Here is a 6000-nt window from a genome sequence, read left to right as displayed (position 1 = left end):
CAGGTGTGAGCGAGCACCCACAGGTGTGAATAAGCACCCACAGGTGTGAGCGAGCACCCACAGGTGTGAGCGAGCACCCACAGGTGTGAATAAGCACCCACAGGTCTGAGCGAGCACCCACAGGTCTGAGCGAGCACCCACAGGTCTGGGTGAGCACCCACAGGTCTGAGCGAGCACCCACAGGTCTGAGCGAGCACCCACAGGTCTGAGCGAGCACCCACAGGTCTGCGTGAGCACCCATTGGTGTGAGCGAGCACCCACAGGTGTGCGCGAGCACCCACAGGTGTGAGCGAGCACCCACAGGTGTGAGCGAGCACCCACAGGTGTGAATAAGCACCCACAGGTCTGAGCGAGCACCCACAGGTGTGAGCGAGCACCCACAGGTGTGTGCGAGCACCCACAGGTGTGAGCGAGCAGCCACAGGTGTGAGCGGGCACCCCACAGGTGTGAGCGGGCACTCACAGGTCTGACTGGGCACCCACAGGTCTGAGCGAGCACCAACAGGTCTGAGCGAGCACCCACAGGTGTGCCCGAGCACCCACAGGTGTGAGCGAGCACCCACAGGTCTGAGCGAGCACCCACAGGTCTGAGCGAACACCCACAGGTCTGAGCGAGCACCCACAGGTCTGAGCGAGCACCCACAGGTGTGAATAAGCACCCACAGGTGTGAGCGAGCACCCACAGGTCTGAGCGATCACCCACCGGTGTGAGCGAGCACCCACAGGTGTGACCGAGCACCCACAGGTGTGAATAAGCACCCGCAGGTCTGAGCGAGCACCCACAGGTCTGAGCGAGCACCCACAGGTCTGAGCGAGCACCCACAGGTCTGAGCGAGCACCCACAGGCCTGAGCGAGCGCCCACAGGTCTGAGCGAGCACCCACAGTTGTGAGCAAGCACCCACAGGTGTGAGCGAGCACCCACAGGTGTGAGCGAGCACCCACACTTGTGAGCGAGCACCCACAGGTGTGAGCGAGCACCCACAGGTTTGAGCGAGCACCCACAGGTCTGAGCGAGCACCCACAGGTCTGAGCGAGCACCCACAGGTGTGAATAAGCACCAACAGGTGTGACCGAGCACCCACAGGTGTGAATAGGCACCCGCAGGTCTGAGCGAGCACCCACAGTTCTGAGCGAGCACCCACAGGTCTGAGCGAGCACCCACAGGCCTGAGCGAGCACGCACAGGTCTGGGCGAGCACCCACAGTTGTGAGCGAGCACCCACAGGTGTGAGCGAGCTCCCATAGGTGTGAGCGAGCACCCACAGGTGTGAGCGATCAACCACAGGTGTGAGCGGGCACCCACAGGTGTGAGCGAGCACCCACAGGTGTGAGCGAGCACCCACAGGTCTGAGCGAGCACCCACAGGTGTGAATAAGCACCCACAGGTCTGAGCGAGCACCCACAGGTGTGAGCGAGCACCCACAGTTGTGAGCGAGCACCCACAGGTGTGAGCGAGCACCCACAGGTGTGAGCGAGCACCCAGAGTTGTGAGCGAGAACCCACAGGTGTGAGCGAGCACCCACAGGTCTGAGCGAGCACCCACAGGTGTGAATAAGCACCCACAGGACTGAGCGAGCACCCTCAGGTCTGAGCGAGCACCCACAGGTCTGAGCGAGCACCCACAGGTGTAAGCGAGCACCCACAGGTGTGAGCGAGCACCCACAGGTGTGAGCGAGCACCCACAGGTGTGAATAAGCACCCACATGTGTGAGCGAGCACCCACAGGTGTGAGCGAGCACCCACAGGTGTGAATAAGCACCCACAGGTCTGAGCAAGCACCCACAGGTCTGAGCGAGCACCCACATTTCTGGGTGAGCACCCACAGGTCTGAGCGAGCACCCACAGGTCTCAGCGAGCACCCACAGGTCTGAGCGAGCACCCACAGGTCTGCGTGAGCACCCATTGGTGTGAGCGAGCACCCACAGGTGTGAGCGAGCACCCACAGGTGTGAGCGAGCACCCACAGATGTGAGCGAGCACCCACAGGTGTGAATAAGCACCCACAGGTCTGAGCAAGCACCCACAGGTGTGAGCGAGCACCCACAGGTGTGAGCGAGCACCCACAGGTGTGAGCGAGCACCCACAGGTGTGAATAGGCACCCACAGGTGTGAGCGAGCACCCACAGGTGTGAGCGAGCACCCACAGGTGTGAATAAGCACCCACAGGTCTGAGCGAGCACCCACAGGTCTGAGCGAGCACCCACAGGTCTGGGTGAGCACCCACCGGTCTGAGCGAGCACCCACAGGTCTGAGCGAGCACCCACAGGTCTGAGCGAGCACCCACAGGTCTGCGTGAGCACCCATTGGTGTGAGCGAGCACCCACAGGTGTGAGCGAGCACCCACAGGTGTGAGCGAGCACCCACAGGTGTGAGCGAGCACCCACAGGTGTGAATAAGCACCCACAGGTCTGAGCGAGCACCCACAGGTGTGAGCGAGCACCCACAGGTGTGTGCGAGCACCCACAGGTGTGAGCGAGCACCCACAGGTGTGAGCGGGCACCCCACAGGTGTGAGCGGGCACTCACAGGTCTGACTGGGCACCCACAGGTCTGAGCGAGCACCAACAGGTCTGAGCGAGCACCCACAGGTGTGCCCGAGCACCCACAGGTGTGAGCGAGCACCCACAGGTCTGAGCGAGCACCCACAGGTCTGAGCGAACACCCACAGGTCTGAGCGAGCACCCACAGGTCTGAGCGAGCACCCACAGGTGTGAATAAGCACCCACAGGTGTGAGCGAGCACCCACAGGTCTGAGCGATCACCCACCGGTGTGAGCGAGCACCCACAGGTGTGACCGAGCACCCACAGGTGTGAATAAGCACCCGCAGGTCTGAGCGAGCACCCACAGGTCTGAGCGAGCACCCACAGGTCTGAGCGAGCACCCACAGGTCTGAGCGAGCACCCACAGGCCTGAGCGAGCACCCACAGGTCTGAGCGAGCACCCACAGTTGTGAGCAAGCACCCACAGGTGTGAGCGAGCACCCACAGGTGTGAGCGAGCACCCACACTTGTGAGCGAGCACCCACAGGTGTGAGCGAGCACCCACAGGTTTGAGCGAGCACCCACAGGTCTGAGCGAGCACCCACAGGTCTGAGCGAGCACCCACAGGTGTGAATAAGCACCAACAGGTGTGACCGAGCACCCACAGGTGTGAATAGGCACCCGCAGGTCTGAGCGAGCACCCACAGTTCTGAGCGAGCACCCACAGGTCTGAGCGAGCACCCACAGGCCTGAGCGAGCACGCACAGGTCTGGGCGAGCACCCACAGTTGTGAGCGAGCACCCACAGGTGTGAGCGAGCTCCCATAGGTGTGAGCGAGCACCCACAGGTGTGAGCGATCAACCACAGGTGTGAGCGAGCACCCACAGGTGTGAGCGAGCACCCACAGGTGTGAGCGAACACCCACAGGTGTGAGCGAGCACCCACAGGTGTGAGCGAGCACCCACAGGTCTGAGCGAGCGCCCACAGGTGTGAGCGAGCACCTACAGGTGTGAGCGAGCACCCACAGGTCTGAACGAGCACCCACAGGTGTGAGCGAGCACCCACAGGTGTGAGCGAGCACCCACAGGTGTTAGCGAGCACCCACAGGTGTGAGCGGGCTCCCACAGGTCTGACCGGGCACCCACAGGTGTGAGAGGGCACCCACAGGTGTGAGCGAGCACCCACAGGTGTGAGCGAGCACCCACAGGTGTGAGCGAGCACCCACAGGTGTGAACGAGCACCCACAGGTGTGAATAAGCACCCACAGGTGTGAGCGAGCACCCAAAGGTGGGAGCGAGCACCCACAGGTGTGAGCGAGCACCCACAGGTGTGAGCGAGCACCCACAGGTTTGAGCGAGCACCCACATGTCTGAGCGAGCACCCACAGGTGTGAATAAGCACCCACAGGTATGAGCGAGCACCCACAGGTGTGAGCGAGCACCCACAGGTTTGAGCGAGCACCCACAGGTGTGAACGAGCACCCACAGGTGTGAATGAACACCCACAGGTCTGAGCGAGCACCCACAGGTCTGAGCGAGCACCCACAGGTCTGAGCGAGCAACCACAGGTCTGAGCGAGCACCCACAGGTGTGAGCGAGCACCCACAGGTGTGAGCGAGCACCCACAAGTCTGAGCGATCACCCACAGGACTGAGCGAGCACCCACAGGACTGAGCGAGCACCCACAGGTCTGAGCGAGCACCCACAGGTGTGAATAAGCACCCACAGGTCTGAGCGAGCACCCACAGGTGTGAATAAGCACCCACAGGTCTGAGCGAGCACCCACAGGTGTGAGCGAGCACCCACAGGTCTGAGCGAGCCCCCACAGGTGTGAATAAGCACCCACAGGTGTGAGCGAGCACCCACAGGTGTGTGCGAGCACCCACAGGTGTGAGCGAACACCCACAGGTGAGAGCGGGCACCTACAGGTGTGAATAAGCACCCACAGGTGTGGGCAAGCACCCACAGGTCTGAGCGAACACCTACAGGTCTGAGCGAGCACCCACAGGTCTGAGCCAGCACCCACAGGTGTGAGTAAGCACCCACAGGTGTGATCGAGTACCCACAGGTGTGAATAGGCACCCACAGGTCTGAGCGAGCACCCACAGGTCTGAGCGAGCACCCACAGGTCTGAGCGAGCACCCACAGGTCTGAGCGAGCACCCACAGGTCTGAGCGAGCACCCACAGGTGTGAATAAGCACCCACAGGTATGAGCGAGCACCCACAGGTGTGAGCGAGCACCCACAGGTTTGAGCGAGCACCCACAGGTGTGAACGAGCACCCACAGGTGTGAATAAGCACCAACAGGTGTGAGCGAGCACCCAAAGGTGGGAGCGAGCACCCACAGGTGTGAGCGAGCACCCACAGGTGTGAGCGAGCACCCACAGGTTTGAGCGAGCACCCACATGTCTGAGCGAGCACCCACAGGTGTGAATAAGCACCCACAGGTATGAGCGAGCACCCACAGGTGTGAGCGAGCACCCACAGGTTTGAGCGAGCACCCACAGGTGTGAACGAGCACCCACAGGTGTGAATAAGCACCCACAGGTCTGAGCGAGCACCCACAGGTCTGAGCGAGCACCCACAGGTCTGAGCGAGCAACCACAGGTCTGAGCGAGCACCCACAGGTGTGAGCGAGCACCCACAGGTGTGAGCGAGCACCCACAGGTGTGAGCGAGCACCCACAAGTCTGAGCGATCACCCACAGGTCTGAGCGAGCACCCACAGGACTGAGCGAGCACCCACAGGTCTGAGCGAGCACCCACAGGTGTGAATAAGCACCCACAGGTCTGAGCGAGCACCCACAGGTGTGAATAAGCACCCACAGGTCTGAGCGAGCACCTACAGGTGTGAGCGAGCACCCACAGGTCTGAGCGAGCCCCTACAGGTGAGAATAAGCACCCACAGGTGTGAGCGAGCACCCACAGGTGTGTGCGAGCACCCACAGGTGTGAGCGAACACCCACAGGTGAGAGCGGGCACCTACAGGTGTGAATAAGCACCCACAGGTGTGGGCGAGCACCCACAGGTCTGAGCGAACACCTACAGGTCTCAGCGAGCACCCACAGGTCTGAGCCAGCACCCACAGGTGTGAGTAAGCACCCACAGGTGTGATCGAGTACCCACAGGTGTGAATAAGCACCCACAGGTCTGAGCGAGCACCCACAGGTCTGAGCGAGCACCCACAGGTCTGAGCGAGCACCCACAGGTCTGAGCGAGCACCCACAGGCCTGAGCGAGCACCCACAGGTCTGAGCGAGCACCCACAGTTGTGAGCGAGCACCCACAGTTGTGATCGAGCACCCACAGGTGTGAGCAAGCACCCACAGATGTGAGCGAGCACCCACAGGTGTGAGCGAGCACCCACAGGTGTGAGCGAGCACCCACAGGTCTGAGCGAGCACCCACAGGTCTGAGCGAGCACCCACAAGTCTGAGCAAGCACCCACATGTCTCAGCGAGCACCCACAGGTGTGAGCGAGCACCCACAGGTGTGAGCGAGCACCCACAGGTCTGAGCGAGCACC

This window comes from Procambarus clarkii, chromosome 9 (genome assembly GCF_040958095.1).
Source record: "Procambarus clarkii isolate CNS0578487 chromosome 9, FALCON_Pclarkii_2.0, whole genome shotgun sequence".
NCBI classification, from domain to species: domain Eukaryota; kingdom Metazoa; phylum Arthropoda; class Malacostraca; order Decapoda; family Cambaridae; genus Procambarus; species Procambarus clarkii.
The sequence above is the reverse complement of the archived record's forward strand: the minus strand, read 5'-3'. Positions refer to the sequence as shown.